The 17,690-nt window shown below is 47.0% G+C and overlaps 1 pseudogene across 1 annotated transcript; it reads left to right on the forward strand.

Moving 5' to 3' along the window:
• Positions 1-428: 428 nt before the first annotated feature.
• On the forward strand, positions 429-10,955 carry LOC308046217 (cytochrome P450 3A12-like; annotated as a pseudogene). Its single transcript has 10 exons — positions 429-499; positions 1,483-1,575; positions 2,696-2,748; positions 4,133-4,232; positions 4,999-5,130; positions 5,478-5,562; positions 6,401-6,561; positions 6,770-7,007; positions 8,488-8,637; positions 10,860-10,955. The product of its transcript is annotated as a cytochrome P450 3A12-like (transcript).
• Positions 10,956-17,690: the final 6,735 nt, after the last annotated feature.

The following is a 17,690-nucleotide window of genomic DNA, read 5'->3' on the forward strand; positions in this document are numbered from 1 at the left end:
AAGTGATGAAGCCAACAAAAGTGAGACTGGACAGGGCATGGGGAGCAAGTCTGGTTCAGCACCACTGTGGCTGTAGGATCAGCCAGGGCCTCAGCCCCACGTGAACCTCACGGCTTTCGGGTGAGAGGCAGGAGAAAGGGATTAGGGATGTTTACCCCTTTACTATCAATATCTTTTCCACTTGCAAAACTTGTCCTTTCAGCAGTTTCAAGAGGTGTGTGTGGGGCTGGCCATTTTATCGACATCTGAATTCAGGGAGAAACCTGCCCAAGGGCTAAAGTTTGAGCAACCAAATAAACAAGACAACTCCTCCTTCTGCATCATGCAAGTGTGGCTGTGGCTAAAGGCCCAGGGCGGGGAAAATAAAAATAAGCCAACACTGCGGCTTTGCAGGAGACTGGTGCTCCCAGAGCAGGCTGGGAGACACAATGGATCTCCTGCCAAGCTTTTCTTTCGTCGCTTGGCTGCTCCTCATCGTTTCCTTCAGTCTCCTGATGCTGTAAGTAAAGGCTGGTCCCCAGCGGTGACCAGGGAGGAGGAAAATCCTGTTCCTGTGGCTGGGGAGGGGCTGGGGCCATCACCCTGGGTATCACGTGCCCAAATACATGAATTAGTGTTAAAAAACTCATCCTCCTGTGCTACTTTCAAGGCAGAGGTGAGGGCTGATAAAGAGGGGCTGTAGGGCTCCCCGTGCCCGCTGGAAGGGAAGGAGGAAGCTGGGCTGGGCTGGGAGGGAAATAAAAAGGCACTTTTTGATTTATTTTTCTTTTCTCAGCACATCCAAAGGAGAAGCGGCTTCCGTGTTTTGAAGCGCAGCGAGCTCTGGTTGGCTGCAGAGGGACAGGGTGTCCCTGGCTGGGCTGGGCTCTGGGAGCAGCGCAGTGCCTGATGTCTAAGTTTGCCCATGTACTTGTGGCAGCGGAAGCCCCTGTTTAAACAGTTATATTGGCAAAATTGCCCTTTTGGTTATGTTGCTCAGGGGAGCTGTAGAGAGCTGTAGAGGCAAAAATCTTAATTTTGCTGTTATAATTTATGTCCCTGCTCAGCTGCTGTGCTACTGTGGCTCTACCACCTGAGCATCACAGTAGGTCTTTGCAAAGGCAAACACAAGGGCAGGTCTCACCTTGCAAACTTAATTTCCCTTCAGTCACCTGAGTCACAGATCCCAGATCTGGAGAACTAAATGAGGCCCCTTAATAAAGACCTGAGGTGTCCATGTGCACCGTGTTTGCCTGGGGTGCACTACAGCTCATTTCAGCCCTTCTCTTGTATCAAAATTTACCCCAAATTATCTTGTACCCCAAGTGATCCCGCATTTATTGCAGGAAGAGACTACCCTCAGCAGCTCTGCTGCTGGTGGTCCGTAATTCCGTCTTTCTCTGCATGGCAGAAACCATCTATTTAAGCTGTTCACTGTTCTCAGGCTGAAGAACCTTTTCATTTCATTGTACAAATGCACCTCACATGCTCTTTGCTTGGCAGCTATGGGGTATGGACCTTCCAGACTTTCAGGAACTGGGCATTCCCGGGCCACAGACTCTGCCATTTTTGGGGACCTTTCTGGCGTATCGGCATGTGAGTACTGGCAGCTGCCGCTCTGCCGCTCTGTACCTACCTTAGATGCTTACCTGGAGCTGGTGCTGGTTTTCCCATCCTTTGGGCATCTCTTTTCTCTGCCCTTGATTCAGTTGGATGGAAATGATGCTATCAGGTAGGGAGCTCTTTGGAAACACAGAGAACACAAAAATTACTTTTAGGGTCTGGTTGACTTGAGTAAGGTGTGCTGTGTTTTTCTAATTTAAGTTATTAGTTTCTCCCTGGATTTCTACCTGCTCCCCAGCAGCTGAAGTTCTATTTGAAACAAAGAAGAAAATATTGGAGATGTACCCAAGACTGCTAATTTCTGAGAACTGCATGTCTTTTGTGTCGTCCCCATGAAGAGGCTGATTAGCCTCAGCAATGCCCCATGCAGCCACTTGCTGTTGGACCAGCCTGAGACTAAGCCAGGTGAATAGATTTCTAAATAAAACCCAAATATTATCAAGTTACCAAACCTTACCAAATAGTTAGGCAGTAGGTGGTTCCAGTTAACCGGAAATGCAGAACAAAATGTATTAGCTTCAATGAAAGAGGTGTTTTAGCTTGTTTTTGCTGGGCTTACAGCATGCATGTGGCCTCTTTCTCATGGTGTAGTTGATGCATGGTGAGCATTATGTGTCCCATAAGTTTCGTCCTTACACGTAACATCAGTTCAAACCTTAATGGAAAGAAAACAAAACAAAAAAGCCATCATCACTTTGGTTCAGTAACTGCAGTGGAAGATCTCATGAGGACAAGGCAGTAGCAGCTCTAACTTGTTGAGCTGAAGATGAAAGGACACCCTGGGATCTAGTTCTGCCACTAACTCTGCTCACGCTTAAACTGTGTACCCTGTCATACCTTGTTTTCATTACATTTTTAGCACAGGTTGGCCAGTGGAAGTTGAAAGTGTTGCTTTACTTTTTTTTTCTCTCTGCTCTCTTTTTTCCCTCCAGTGCGAATGTCCGCTAAGTGTCTAGATGACTGAAGAGCTACCATGCACCCCCAACCTCTGCCACTTACAATGGGGCCGTGGGACACACTGTGCTGCCAGCTGTGACCTGCTTTGATCACTCTTTGCTGGCAAAATGTTCATTTCTCCTTTCTTCTTTTGCAGGGAATCACGCAATTTGATCAGGTGTGCTTTGAAAAATATGGTAAAGTCTGGGGGTGAGTTTCTTTCTGCAGAACAAAACCGCCTGTTTGGGGTACTCCACGGCCCCAAAATAGAGTGGGAAAAGCTATGTCACCACCATGTCTCAGCACTGTCATTCCAGTGGTGACAGCTTGCAAAAATCTGGGGTCACCACTGGGAAAGTCCCCAGCCATCTCTCCAAGGCTTCTTTCTTGCTGGGATTCCAATGCAGTGCAGGGCTGGGATGATGGTGGCCAGTTGCAGGGAGAAGAGGGGTGTCATTTTTTTTGCATATAAGCTTTGAAAAGAACCTTTTTTTCTCTTCCCCTTTGTGAGTACTAAAAAGCTAAACAGCAGCATTAGTGACCTCAGGGCCGGGAAATTTTCCACCACAGAGAGCCCAGGGAGCTCCCCTTGTCCTCCAACACCCCCCAAATCAGCCCAGTCATTCCTTTATCTCTTCGCTCCAGATGCTTCAGTGAGAAAAGGCACCCAACCACAAAGCCTGCCCAGAAAACTCCACTGCTTGGTGTCAAACTGAGCCTCGTGCCTTTGAAGCTGCTGTTCTGCCTGTCCCAAGGAGAAAGCAAGCTGCAGGCCGCCGCCGTGCTTTTCATCTCGCTCCCTGCACCTCCCAGAGCTGGGCCATGAGGTACCTTTCAATCTGCCTCCCCGCTCCCTGCACAGCGCTGGTTTTGTGCAGGGGCCCCTTATCACTCTTCTCTTGGGAATCTCTCAAAACGAAGCAAAATTGTTGCACACCAAAAAAAAAAAAAAAGAAAAAAATAAAAGGAAAAAAGTTCCTAGGAGGCTTCATGAAACCCCAGCGTAATTTTTTTTTAAGATTAAATGTTCTCAAGCCTCTTGAAGATGGCAGCTTCCCCTGGCTGTGGCCCAAGGCTCCCTACCCTTTAGCCCATACCATGCCTTTGAAGTTTTTCTGTCTCTGTTGATTGGAAAATGGAGGAGACAGAGGAGTTTTTCCCCTCTCATTCCCTCATAGACCATGCAGAGAAATCTCTTTACCCTACAGGCAGGCTATTCAGCCTGGATTTATTGACTCCAGCAACCAGTTGTGGAAACAGAGCTCAGACAGCCCAAGTGCGGGGCATCACTGTGGTGGCAAAACCCACCTTTTATCTACACCCACACTGCTTTGGCAACTCTCTAATAACACAGACTATTGCTAGAGATGCTCATGCTGTCTATGTTTGGCAGTTTCTTTCCCTTTCTCCTGTTTTACTGCATAATAAAACAGTTTCAGCCTCATCCCTTTGGCTGTTTTGTCAGAAGGGACTCAGCTGGCCCAAACCCTCTGGGCTCCAGCAGTCGATGTGCATCGCTCTGACCACAGACCAGGCTGCTCCTGCTCCAGCTGACCGTGAGCGATGGATTGAATGTGAATTTCTCTTGGTTTAGGGTTTTTGATGGCAGGCAGCCTGTGATGGCCATTTTGGACCCCATCATCATCAAACACATCCTGATGAAAGAGTGCTATACCATTTTTACCAATCGCCGGGTAGTTCTCTAGTCCTCAGCTTTCCTCTGCAGTGCAAAGGGCATGGAACAGTCTTCTTGGATTTTGTTCTCCTTCTCTGAGCCCTTCAGCAAGCAGTTTTTCTCTGTTGTGCCCCAGTTTATTGATGGTACCAACAATGAAACTAGGGAGGAGTAGAGGCCATGCAGGCTGGGACATTGGGACTTCAGCCTGCATGTACCCTAGGGCTGATTTCATTTATGACTCTTATGCTTCTGTTTCCATTTCTGTCATTTGCTGTTAAAGGTAGAGCTGATATGACTTCAGGGGTCAAGTGAATCCATGACAGAGCTGGTGACCACCTGCATTTCCTGATAGCTCCCTTAGTAGCTTTAAGTCCTCTTTGCCAGACAGGAGATACTCAGCACTTTGCAGGATTAGATTCAGCCTAGCAGATCTATAGAAATATTTCCCCAGGGAAACCACAGTCAAGACATGTATAGCCCATGTGGGTCTTTGCAGCACCCTCCTACAAGCAGAGACCCTGTTGGCAGAGACATGATGGAGAGCTGCTCTGTCACAGAGAGCTGCACTTAGTGTGGCATTGTGGCCATATAGCAATATATAGAGAATATTCTCAAGGGCTATTGTGTGCTATCCATGAATAGGTAAAAAGAGAGCTGAAGGCAACAAAAAGCAATTTTTTTGCTTCAGACTCCAGATTTATCCCTCCCCTTTCTATGCTTTGTGCCACTTTTTAGTTTCTTGGGGCTCTTCGAGCTAAAATATGTTGTTCTTTTCCCTCCTTTTAGTGTTGTTCCCCTTTGTCACCCTAGTGCTGGAAAAGATGAATTTGACTCTGTTTCCCTCAGAGGCCTTGGACTTCTTCAAGAATGTCTTCATAAAAATGAAGAAGGAATGAGGAACGGGCAGTGACATGGTAAGTCCAGGCCAGGAGGCCTCTTCTCATCCCTGTGCGGTTCTTCTGAGTGTAGGAGAGACCTGGTGGCTTCTTTAGAAGCTGTGCTGTGTCACCTACTCTCAGTAACAGCTCCCAGCTCATCAGACCTGGGGAGGGCCAGAAGCATGTCCTGCTTGGGCTTTCAAGTGGAGAAAGTATCTGTGTTCATAGGGGGTCTCCAGTTTTTGAACCTCAACATTTGCTGAAGCTGTGAGCCTGCTACTGGGGCTGTGAATGGTGCAGGTGGCTCAACAAGAACCTTGTCCTGGAAGAGGCTTGCCTGCTCCCCACCTGCACCTTCTCTGACTACCTCTATTTCTTATCAGAACCGGGTTGATTTCTTGCAAGTCATGGTTGACTCACAGAGCTCACAGGACAGCTCCAAGGCTGCTGAGACCAGCTTGTACAACGGTACGTCTTGAGATCTGTTCTCTCAGCAGAGGGCATGGTGGTTCCTCACGAGGTTAAAGGAAGGAAGTAGGAGAGGATTTTGGTCATTAATCCTATGAGAGATTCAAGGTCTCAGCAGTGGTGCTGTAACGATGCTTATCACATATCAACCGTGGTTTATGTGTGATATATCCTGAGGCCTGTTTGTGCAACAAAGAGCAAACAGGGTGAATATCTCCTTACTCCCATCTCTTAGTTTATCTTCTCTGAAGGCCAGTGATGTTGGCTGTGTTTCATAAGGCACACAAAGCATATGTGCTGTATGTACCCTGCTTATCTGTGAGCTCATCTCTGTTCCTCATCCTAGGTAAACTCTTAGATTTAGAAAATAATGGCTCAGCCAAGGTGTAGTCCCAGTCCATCAGCCTCAATCAAGACAGGATGCTTGTAGACTTTTGAGGTGACATGAGGCTTAGAAGAGCTGCTGGACATCCTTCATCTGTAACTTTTCCTGGCTTGTGGCTCTCTTTTCTCTTTTTTTTGGCCCAGGGGCATGGTCCCAGAAGACAACAGAGACTTTCTGAATCAGGCTCAGGCTGCACATATCTTGATTCTGCTCTTAATGACAGCACCATAACACTGCTGATCTTGGCAGCAGTTTTCTGGCTGTACAACAGCTCCTGACCCACCCCTTTTTGGTACCAGAGGTTGCCAGTCAGAGTTAGCTGGATGTGTCCTTTACCAGCCGTTAAGTGGTTATGGATAGTGTTACCTAGATTGACCAGTGGGATCCTGAATTCCCAAGGGTGAACCACTGTAGCTTTCAACTTCTTGCATGTGCTTTTATGTCTCTTTTCAGCATTAAGTGATGAGGAGATTCTGGCCCAGGCTCTTATCTTTTTCTTGGCTGGTTATGAGACCACCAGCTCCACCCTCAGCTACATAGCGTATGAGCTGGCCACACACCCCGATGTGCAGCAATGACTCCAGGATGAGACTGATGCCAGTCTGCCCAACAAGGTAAAGGAGGGTGGGAAGATGCTGGGGTTGTCCCCACCTGTGCCTTGTAGGCCCTGAACCAAAAGCCAGGTTGGAAACAAAACAGAGTGGAGGAGGTGCTGGAACTGAGATTTCCCCTGCCCTGGTCTCTGATGCCCAAAGGAGAAGCACTGGGAGGGTTTTGGGGTTCAAGTCCCATGTTCGTAACCGTCCTGATTCCTCTCCCCAGGCTACTCCCACGTATGACGCCATCATGCAGATGGAATATCTTGACATGGTGGTGAACGAAGTCCTCCGTCTCTTCCCCAATGGGGGGCGGATTGAGAGGGTCTGCAAGCAGACGGTGGAGATCAATGGTGTGACAATTCCAAAGGGCATGGCAATCGTAATCCCAGCCTACGTGATGCATCGTGACCTGGCGTACTGGATGGAGCCGGAGAAGTTCAGGCCTGAGAGGCGAGGGCCAGGTAAGGGGAATAGATGCACGTTCAACTTCAGCCCTGGGAGCAGAAATGACAGCAAAAGTGGGGAATGCATGATTATAACATTTAAATTAGGCATTTATCATTGTCTGACATCTAGTCCCAGCATTACCATGAGGGGAGTTTTATGATCTACATCCATAAACTGTGCATGGAATTTAATTAACTGCATTGAAGGAAGCAACAGTGAGAGCAGCTCCCAGCAGCTGTAACACTGAGGGGTTTATGGTCAGATATTAAAACCAGAGCCGCTGGGTGATTGGCACGATGCCATGCAAATCAGCAGTGGAAGGGCAAAGACAGGTAGGAAATAAAAGTTAATTTTTAACTCAAGTTATGAAGCAATCCTTGCTTAGAAGTCTCTGTCTGACCCTGAGAAATGAGGCAATAACCCAAGGCAGACCTGGGAGACCCTGGGCCTACTAGTCTTCAGGTGGCCATGAAGATGTCAAGGGCTGGTCCAGAGAGAGCAGGACCAGATCTGTGCCCTTGCAGCAGAAGATGAAATGCTGCTGGAAACTAACCCCAGTACGACAATGTGGTGGCTTTTGGGACAAAATGTGGCAGCAGTATCCAGCAGAAGTTAGGGAGGGAGATGTGTGCTGCTGAAATCACCTATGGACCCCTATGGTCGTCTTGTGTTGAATGCAGAAGGAACTGCCCAAATGGGAGTGCTCTGGCAACTGGCATGTTACACCAGTTATTCCAGTAGCCTCAACCTTACTCTAGTTGACAAATCAGGTATGGGTAGCTGGCCAGGAGCTCTTTAGGGATCACTTGCCTTGCTTGGGAGTTCATCAGAGGGATGTGCTGGGCTCAGTGGTGAGATACTTCTCTGCTGACTTAGCATGGCTGGGTTTGTACCTGGACCTCATGCACTGCGAATGAAAAGCTTTCTGACATGAAAACTAACTGATCACTAAGAAGTATTACTGAAAATGCTCAGTGGCAAATTTCTCTGTGAAGCTGATTTTTCTTCCCTGTTTTTTCATGATGAGGCTGGGAATGGCTGGTGTGTCTCTAAAGCAACCCTGCCTTTAGTCACGCAGGGGGAGAACATCTTTGTGTTCGCTCAGTCCTTTGATCTAAAGGGAAGACATGAAGCTGCAGACCTGTATGGTTTAGGGTTTGAAATCTGGGTTCAGTTTTTGAGCTGAGAGGGAGTTCTGAGAAAAGAATAGTTATGAAATCCATTAGCATATTTCAGGTATTCCCTGTTCACCTGATGCACCTGCAGATACACAGCCAACTCCAAGCAGCAGGATGAAAGCACAGGCATAAGGTAGTTATTGAGACAGAAATAAGGGTCTTAGCTGAGTTCTTGTAATACGTACAGAAAGACAAAAAGCTTTTGCCTTCCCAGACCCCTCATCACTTCAGATCTGAAAGGTGACACATTCAGGAACAGGAGCTCTTTCTAACTTCTTGCTGTTGTTGTTGCTGTTGTTGTTGTAATCAGGTTCAGTAAAGAGAGTCTATGGACCCCTACATCTTCTTGCCATTTGGAGCTGGCCCCCGGAATTGCATAGGAATGAGGTTTGCTCTCCTCACCATGAAAGTGGCTGTGGTCGTCCTGCTGCAAAACTTCTCATTCAGAACTTGCAAAGAGACTCCGGTGAGGATATGGGCTGATGTCTTTTATTACCTGTCCTTTAGTCCCACTGAGATGGCCCTGTGCGCTCTCTTTTGCTGACATCTCAGGATAAACAGGGAACTGTCTCTCACGCACATTTAATCCCTCTCTTCCCCAAGGATTTCCGAGACCAGGACCGCTGAACCTTGCCTGCAGACTTGGGTTTTACTGCTTCACACAGAGATCAGGGAGGAAGATCACACTGTGAATTAGAGAGACATATGGGAATAACTGTATTTAAATCTTCTCAGTTAATTTAAATGGTTCACCACAAGTTAGTGATACATTTTTTTAAGCCTTTACAGAAGTGAATTTGAATTTGTTGGAATATGTCAGGCTGAAAACCCTGAAGTCCTCTGTGTCTATTTGGGTGCATCCAAGATGTGGGGTGCTCCCCTCCTCACAGTTCCTTGCTGGTTTGCCTTGGCCTGGTGTAGGAAGACCCTGCTCCAGAGGGCAGACAGGGAATATCCCCCGAGCCCCCTCCGAGGCTGTGCTTGAAACACAAACATGGCTATTTGCTGTGAGAGACCCCAAGACAACGAAATCCATCTTTTATGGGCCACCACGAGGTCTCTAAATGGTAGCAATGTCCAAGCAAGTGCAATCTGAGCTGAATTTGAATTGGCAACCCCCTCCCACTTTGAGGCTATGTGGAATCCCACCAGGTTTTGGTTTTGCCCAGGATCCCCGTGAACCCCACACGCAGTGCTGATGGGTCAGGCCCTGCAAGACGGGGCCGTTTGACATGAAATAAACGCGATGGCTGTTGGAAATTATATATCAAGCAAGCCCTCCTGAAAACATGGCAACTCCCTGTGACTCAGAACAGGTAGCACTATGTTTGGTGTTAGCTTCCAACCCTGACCCTGCTTTCTGCATCAACTGCCACCAAAGGCATTGCCATTAATACATTTTGTTCACAAAGCGAGCTTGGGAAATCAGAGCAGAGGGGACAGCAAGCGTATTCAAAGGACATTTGTTGTAAGAAACAGAAAAATCCTTATTAAATTATTACTTGGCACGGGTGCTCAGCTGGAATCTCTGCAGATTCAGATTGCAACTCAACTAGTAACCTGGAGGTGAAAGACTGTAATAGTCCATTAACAATGCAGTGACCTATCCACCCTCCCCCAAGTCTAATGACATTTTTCTAGTCCTCTGCAATCCATAAAATTGATTCTTTTTATAACTGCCTTTAATTAAAAGGAGACAAGTTAAATATGTATTGTATTATTGGTGCCCATAGGTTTATGGGGCTCTTTCAGCCCCTTTTTCTATAGATGTCATGTACATCAGATCAGAGCAGGAGGGAAAAATTCATGCTGGAACATCCCTTTGGAATATGTATATGCAAGCTGCAGTGTCCTCCCACTTCTCCACTGATGGCACATTGGGCTCCGAGCCACATTGCTTAAATTTCCTGAAACAAAGCTTACTGGGATATGGGGATTTTACTGCAGCTTGTCAGGCTGGGGGTGTATCACCCTTGTCCTGATGGGTACAACGAAAGCCAGAGTAGACTTGGTAAAACACTCTTCCCTTCCCTTCAAGATGACTCCATCCAACACCAGTTTGTTCTTTTTATTGATGTTTCCAGCCCACCCCAAGGCAACCCATCACTTTTCTGTGTGAGGATGCTTTTTCTTTGGTACTCGGTCTGTGTAGCAATCTTAGTTTAGTTTTTCCTGGAGAGCTCAGAGCTCCACCAGCTCCCATTACGATCTGGCTCCCATAGCACAGATACCCTTCAGCATTAAACAAAATGACACTGCATGCTCCTCCTTAGCTGGGGCTCCCTGGATGGATTTTGGCTGTTTTTGGCTCCATGTGCAGCCTATTGATCACTGCACCGAGCTCATCCTCCGGTGCTATGTGAAAACCAGAATTCCCTAACCAGTTTATGCAAGGCCTGAGGGCTATTAAAGCTCAACCTGTAGCTTGTTTTGCATGAATAGTAGTGATAGTCATGCTATAAGTACAGGATGTTTCAAACAGACGGACCCAATTTTGTATAAATACTGCTGTGAAATTGGGTCCATCTCTTTGAAACACCCTGTACATCTCTAAGTTAGGAAAAGCATTGAAAAGAAGGGGCAGCTGAGGTATATGTGGGCTGCAGGGATCCTGTCAGTGTCATGACTCTCCTTTTTCCCAGCTTACGTGGCTATTTTGTTTTTGTTTTGTTTTTCCTCCTGCTCAAGATCCCACTGGTTCTGGACACAAAAGGTGTGATGAGACCGAAGAAGCCCATTGTCCTGAAGGTGGTCCCCAGAGTCCAAGCTAATCCAGAGAAGTGAAGGAAGCAGGAACAGATCAGAGACTCTTGTTTGATGGTGCTTCCTCTAACTCTGGAGAGGAGACCCCAGCTGATATGTACGGTCTAGAAATATTAGGGGTGCAACCCCCCATTTCACAACAGGGCATTAGCGGTTTGGCCCAGCATAATTACATGGGCATTATCCTAATGAACTTGAGCCCCAGATCGCGCTGTCCCTGATCACAATAGACATTTTGCAAGACCGTTTTCACTCAAGTTATTTGGGTGCTTTTTTCTCCCTCTGAAGAGGCACTTTTCTAAGCAATTTGATTCCAGACACTGTCAGTCTTTTCTGGCAGTGCAATTTAAATCAAGATAGGGAGAGCAAATTGCACATAGTTAAGTAATGCTACCATTGCTCCTGTTCCTACTGCCTGCTGGGGGACCCTGTATGTCTTCTGGTTTTATTCTCCTGGGAATGCAGAGTTGTCCAGGACTATTTCCTCAGCTGTGTGCTGTGACCCTGACAAGTGTTAAAGTGGCCACATCCTCGCAGGAACTAACGCCTGCAGCAAATTTTCTGATGCTGATTTATTTAGATTTTCTTATGATTTTAGATGGCTTTTTGCGTGATTCAGATTGCAGATGAATTAACTGAAGGAGCCCAGGGCAGAGACAAGCAGTTACCCCTAATGACTGGAGATTTGCAGAGCTGGAGACAAGTGCCCCGTATGTGTTTCCTGATTGTTTGCTTATTTTACTGCAGGCGTGCAGCCATCCCCCATAGCAGGGATTGTCAAAACAGGCACCATTTATATTGCTATCATGGCACCTTTTAGTCTCTGATTTACATTAGGCCATTGTAAGACCAACTTAACTGAAAGAATAAAGATGGAGAGTGCAGCACTGAGACCCTTCTGATGTTCTGGAGAACCCTCGTCTGGAAGAAAGGTGTTGCCTTTGACTATTGGGAGCTGAAAGTCATGCTACACTTTGTCATTTTTGTAGATTCTAGAAGTCCTGTATGCTCACATTTCGTCTTATTCCTCCAGAAGCTGCTACTGGGGGTTAACTGCAATAAAGGTCCTTACCTCCTCTGTAACCAACTGATGCCAGTCTCTGAATCTATTCTTTCCTCTATACACAAGTGAATCCAACTGTAGGTCTCGTAAGCCATTGGCCAAACAGCGATGTGGTCTCATTACCTTTCCCAGCTGGGCTTCCTCACTTCTTTGGTGGGATTATCAAAAGAAATCTCTCTGCCTCAAAAATCTGTGCCACGGAGTGGAGATAGAAGTCGTCTTTGGCGGTTCGTTCTTCCTCTGTCACCTCGTAGCACCTCAAATGACTGAGGGTGCAGTCTGACTCATCTCAGCCGACATTTATCTTTCTCTGAAAGCAGAGGACTTCGATTCCAGCATCTGCTCCACACTGCAACCAGCTGACCTCATGCAGGTTCAAAGTGCTCTCCATGCTCTCTCCTAAACACTTCATGCACGTGCTTCAGCTGACCTTTCCATAGGAGGATGTCTTCTGCTTCCAAACTGTCAAATTCCAGCAATGGGTGAAATGCATGTGCATATATATATATATATGTATATATAACGCAGTCACTACCGTGTATAATGCTGCTTGCATTCCTGGAGGATGAAAACTCATCATATCGTGGCTGAATCCAAGGCATTCCCCCATGTGTATTGTCAGTAGCAAGAACTCCTTCTGGAGATGTGGAGCTTAAGGTATCGCAGTGTAAAATAAATGGCTGAGAAGAGCCATTGATGGTATGAGATGTTCTCCATTGCAAAACAGGGCTGAGGAACTTCAGTCACTAGAGAGCAGGTTTTATATTTCTTTTATATTCTTAGGTAGATATGTTTATTATTGTATATTCTTTTTTAAATTTTCTGTATATATTTTTGAGGAATTGAGTAGAAAACCCCTAAAGAGACATAATAAGCTTTCCACAGCAGATTAAATTCCCTGGTGAAAGACACCCTTGACTGGAGGTGTAAGAGGAAGAGTAAGGTTGCTTCTCTAGAGAGCCACCGATGAGCTGGGTGAGAGGGTTAGAAAATTCCCAGCAGCTCGGCCAGCTGTGGTTTCCCCTTCTGCCTTCCTGACCTGCAGCGGTGCAGCTGCTTCTGCCACCAATGTACAGAAGAGACAGTTTGTTTTCAGCTGTTATTGTCCCCTTTTTGAGAGCCATGGTACTGTGTTTGGCTGTGATGGCACATCTCAGGGGAGAATGACAAAATAGAGAAGCAGTCAGAGCCCTGGAGAATAAATAGCCAAAAAGTGACTGCACCATCACAGCGGTTCACAAAAAAGGGGCATGGAAAATCCTCAGGTCTCTGCCTTGAGAGGTGACCAAGAAGATGAGGGTGACAAAGTCACACATAGTGTCACAGGTCAGGGATGAATTCATAACCTTGCTTGGAGCAAAGGCCATAGCTTGCCCGATGGCAGCAAGGGAAAGATTTGCCTCCTCGCTCCTTGCCTCTGTTGGAGTTAATCACTCACATACAAATGTCAACACTACGGAAAACATCCTTCAGGATAATCTCTCTCACAAAGCTGCTTAATATTTTGATAATATACAGTTCACTTGCAGGTGTCAAAGGATTTCAGCTTCTCTCATCTCTGTTCCAAGGCATCTTCATCAGCCGGCACCCCGTGCCGATGGAGCGGGCGAGCGCGCTGCTGCGACCGGCAGCACCGGCATACCCGCAGAGGCCGGACGAACGCTCAGCTCTGCTTTATCTCCCGGCAGATTCTGGCAAGGAACAAAACAATGCCGAGGTGTGCCCAATCTCAGCTTCATCTCGCTGAATTTGACCGCGCCTAAGAGCAGAATGCGCACACCTTCATTGATTGCCGCGTGTCTTAGAGGGAGGTTTGGCATAGGATTTTTGGCTTTGTGGAGCGTCTGGGAGGGACCTTACAGAACTGCTCAGACACTGTGAGTTTTCCAGCAGGCACAGCACATGGGACACTGTTTCTTGGCTGTATTCCAGACTGGGCAGCTATTTGGGGGCTGCTCTGTGTCAACCTTTTCTGGTCCAGTTTCCAGAGGTAATGAGCTTGCACCACTCCCCTGTAGCCAGAGGGAAATAGAGCTGTGCTCTTCAACAGCCGCGTGCCTCAGTTTACTTGAATGTTTGTTTTAAAATTATTTACAGCTAGGAAATAGTGAACTTTGGCGTGCATCCACCTTATGCCATGCTTTTATTCAGATCACAGCAAGGTCAGAGTAAGTGAATGGGTTTCCTTTTGGATGACACTGAAGCTGAAGTGCTCCAGGAGCTCATCCAACGTGCTCCAGCTGCCAACAGCTTGAAGTGAGTCCTCTACTCCCCCTAAAAAACTTATGGGACGAATGCAGCGCCTTCAGCACCTACTCCTTTGCTCTGCCTATCCCCCACCTATAGCATAACACCACTCCCTACTGCAAACAGCTTCAGCTTGACAACAGCTTCTTCTGCAAGGACAGTCCACCATCAAGTTGCACCATTCAGATCTGGCCCCATTCACTTGTGCTTCAATTATTTTGGCTTGTTTCAAGTGTGAGCACCCACTTGCACTTAACGTGGTGCTCGCTCATTGAAGTGTTATCACTGCCAGGTTTAATGTGCTTGAGAACTTCGCTGTCTCTTGGTCCTCTACCCTGACTGTGCAAGCTGCAGATCCCTGGGCCCATCCCTGGTACAGTGGTCGTGTTTGCCACAATTTGCAAGACACTTTGAGCTTTCCTGACCCCGATCCAGGCTTGCATAGGGGTTGTCCCTATTATTGCTGCTGATATTGCACTGGACCTGCTGCTGAAGATAGACAAGCCTCCAGACACCCTTACTGAATGCTCGATTCAGTTAAAATCGATGGAATAATCAGCCCACAGAGTCTGCCCAAAGGTCAGGAAGCGGTGATTTTCTCCTGCAGCAGCTTTGGTCCTGAGTTCTTGTTTTAGTGTGGGGATTGCAAGCAAAAGCACTTCAGCTGGTAGGTTATAAAAGTGTTATGGCTGCTGGTATTAAGCTGACAGGCTAATGTAACAAGGGCATAAGAAGGTCTCCTAAAATAGAGAGGTAAATTCTTTGCAGCGCTCATTCCCTGGACAACTGAGAAACAAGCTGGTGATGGACATGGCGCAGGCTGGGCTGGCATCCTGCAAGGCAAAATACAGCAAAGACTCAAAGAGGAGCCCATCAGCATGGAGGAGGTGGAGGATGCCAGGAGAGAGTGCCAGACCACAGGACAAGACCAGGTGGGGACAACACCTTTTTCTCACCCTCATTCCATCCCATGGCCCCAAATTTCATGCCCTCCCAGCCTCTCCACCTCTGTCCAAGACACCTCTGTGGCTCCTCAATCCCACGTGTGCCATCAGCCTTCATCTACAGTGTCACAACAATGGCACCTGAATGGGAGGACCTATCTTTACCCCTCTAATCACTCAGGTACACGAACGCTGTCAGCCGGACTCATGATATACTGTGGACTGAATCTGCAGAAACACTTTGATCTTTCGTTTTTAAGCCCAGCGATTTAATCCCCCACAGAGTGAAGGTAAATGGCCGCGATGCTGCTTCAGTGGATTCGAGGTTTCAAGTTGAACAGCAGTCATTTAACCACTCTTTTAAAGTTCATATCATTTGAATGTCATATGTCAAACCGATGTTACTTCTGTGGAAGGCAAATAGATGTTTATTCCCCTCACAGCTGGCCAGCAGTCTGACATTCATTATTGAAGCCTTGCAGCTGCCAGGGATTGAAGATACCTGTAGGAGTGCGTCTATCAAAGCCTTCCACCTCCTAAAGGTTATTCCCTGTAATATGTTTTAGCTCAGGCTCATTTTATGTTTAAACTGTACGTTTACAGTTGGTTTTTTCCTATGTCTGGGCAAGGTCAGGCACTGGTTTTTGCCCATTCCCTCCAAAATGATGTCGTTACCTCATTTTTCATGGTTTCTCCTGGGTTCAGACTCACCATCCCTGTGCATCAGACCCCAGTGTGAATGTTCCTCTGCCTGGTCTTATGGCTGTGGGCAGCAGCCAGCTCGCAGGACCTTGGCATCCTGATGCAGCTCCAGCCTCCCTGGGAACACTACAAATTCTATTTCTGGGGAGTAAGTTTATGCATGAAATATCCAATATTTTCCAGCTTATTGGGCATTAAAATATTCGATTGGCTGCAGAGGGTTTTGCAGAAAAAAGAAAAAGACAACAGAGATGATCATCTTAGTTTGCATTTAGATATTGCCCTGAACGTCACAGAGCAATTTACACCTGTACAAAGAGTCTGTGGAGTTATATTGAATCAGACCTGGAGCATTTTACAGCTACTTTGCAAGAGCATAAATGATAACATAAGGTGCAAAGGAAACAGCCAGCCGGACAATTACAGCACGTCTTCACACGCCTTATTAATTCTCATTACAGCCCTCTGCTCTGAGGCTCCGCATCTTCCCTTCCCCAGCAAGGGCAGTGAGGCTGGGGAGCCAATTTAGCCACCTGCCAAATTTGTGGTGTCTGACTGCTGGTATCGATGTGTTCTTGGTCCTGGGGAGCTGGATGCTCCTTGCCAATGCCTGAGATGCATCTTGCTAAATCACAGTGATGGAGATCACAGCTGCCTCCTGTCCTACCAGGCTTCTGATCAATGTGTGATGTTACGTCCAACTGCATGTATTTCTTTTTGTCTATTTTATTTTTATTAAGCTTACCTCCATATGGATCTCAGGAAGGAGGAGTGATGTTCATCTGAAAGGTTATTGTGGCCTTTCCATACTTAAAAGGTACCTATAGGAAAGATGGAGACAGACTTTTTAGCAGGGCTTGTTGTGAAAGGACAAACTAAAGAAGGAGAGATTCAGGCTGGATATGAGGAAGAAATTTTTTACAATGAAGGTGATAAAACACTGTCGCAGGTTGGCCAGAGAGGTGGTGGATGAACCATCCCTGGAGACATCCCAGGCCAGGCTGGACGGGGCTCTGAGCAACCTGAGCTGGTGAAGATGTCCCTGTCCCTGGCAGGGTGGGATTGGATGAGCTTGGAAGGTCCCTTCAACCCAAACTATTCTGTGACTCTACAATTCTATGATTCAAAGACCACAAGCCCAATTCCCTGTTTGTGTTGATGCCCCCATGAGACAGGTCGGTGTGTGCGTGCAGGGTTGTGGCTCTCAGGACGAGGAAATGGGCTAAAAGAGGATTATCCAGCTGCTCTCAAAGAGAGAGGCTGGAAGCACCGCCAGCAAGTGTCTGAGCCGTGCTCATGCGCTCAGGTTAATGACCCAATATACAGCTGCCAGCATTGCTCTGTATCTACAGTAACATTTCACGAGCAGTATGATTGTTTGCTGTAGCTCTCACATTTATGTCTGATACTCAAACTCCTTAAAAGAGAGCAGTTACCCAGTGTTTCTCAGCACTCCTGCCCCATTTCCCACTCGGAGCATCCTGCTTGAAAGCTGGTAGACCTGAACTTTTCCCACTGAAGATGACAAGAAAGACCTGGCAAGTGTGGAGCTACACAGGCAGGAGACAGCCTGAATAGTTAGACCGGTTGTACGCGGTTGGGAGATTGGTTGTCTAATGTTCTTTCTGGGAATCTTATTAATGTTATCTTATTATTTCATAATAGATATAACCCATGTGCTAGTGCTGGCAGGCTGTAATTGGGCTTTGCCAGGGAATTACTCATATTTTTCATTCTTGAAGGAATGAAGAGCATATTCGGGTATGCTAATGACCTCATTTGTGTGGATTCCATTCACTT

Source organism: Nesoenas mayeri (genome assembly GCF_963082525.1).
Source record: "Nesoenas mayeri genome assembly, chromosome: 15".
NCBI lineage: Eukaryota > Metazoa > Chordata > Aves > Columbiformes > Columbidae > Nesoenas > Nesoenas mayeri.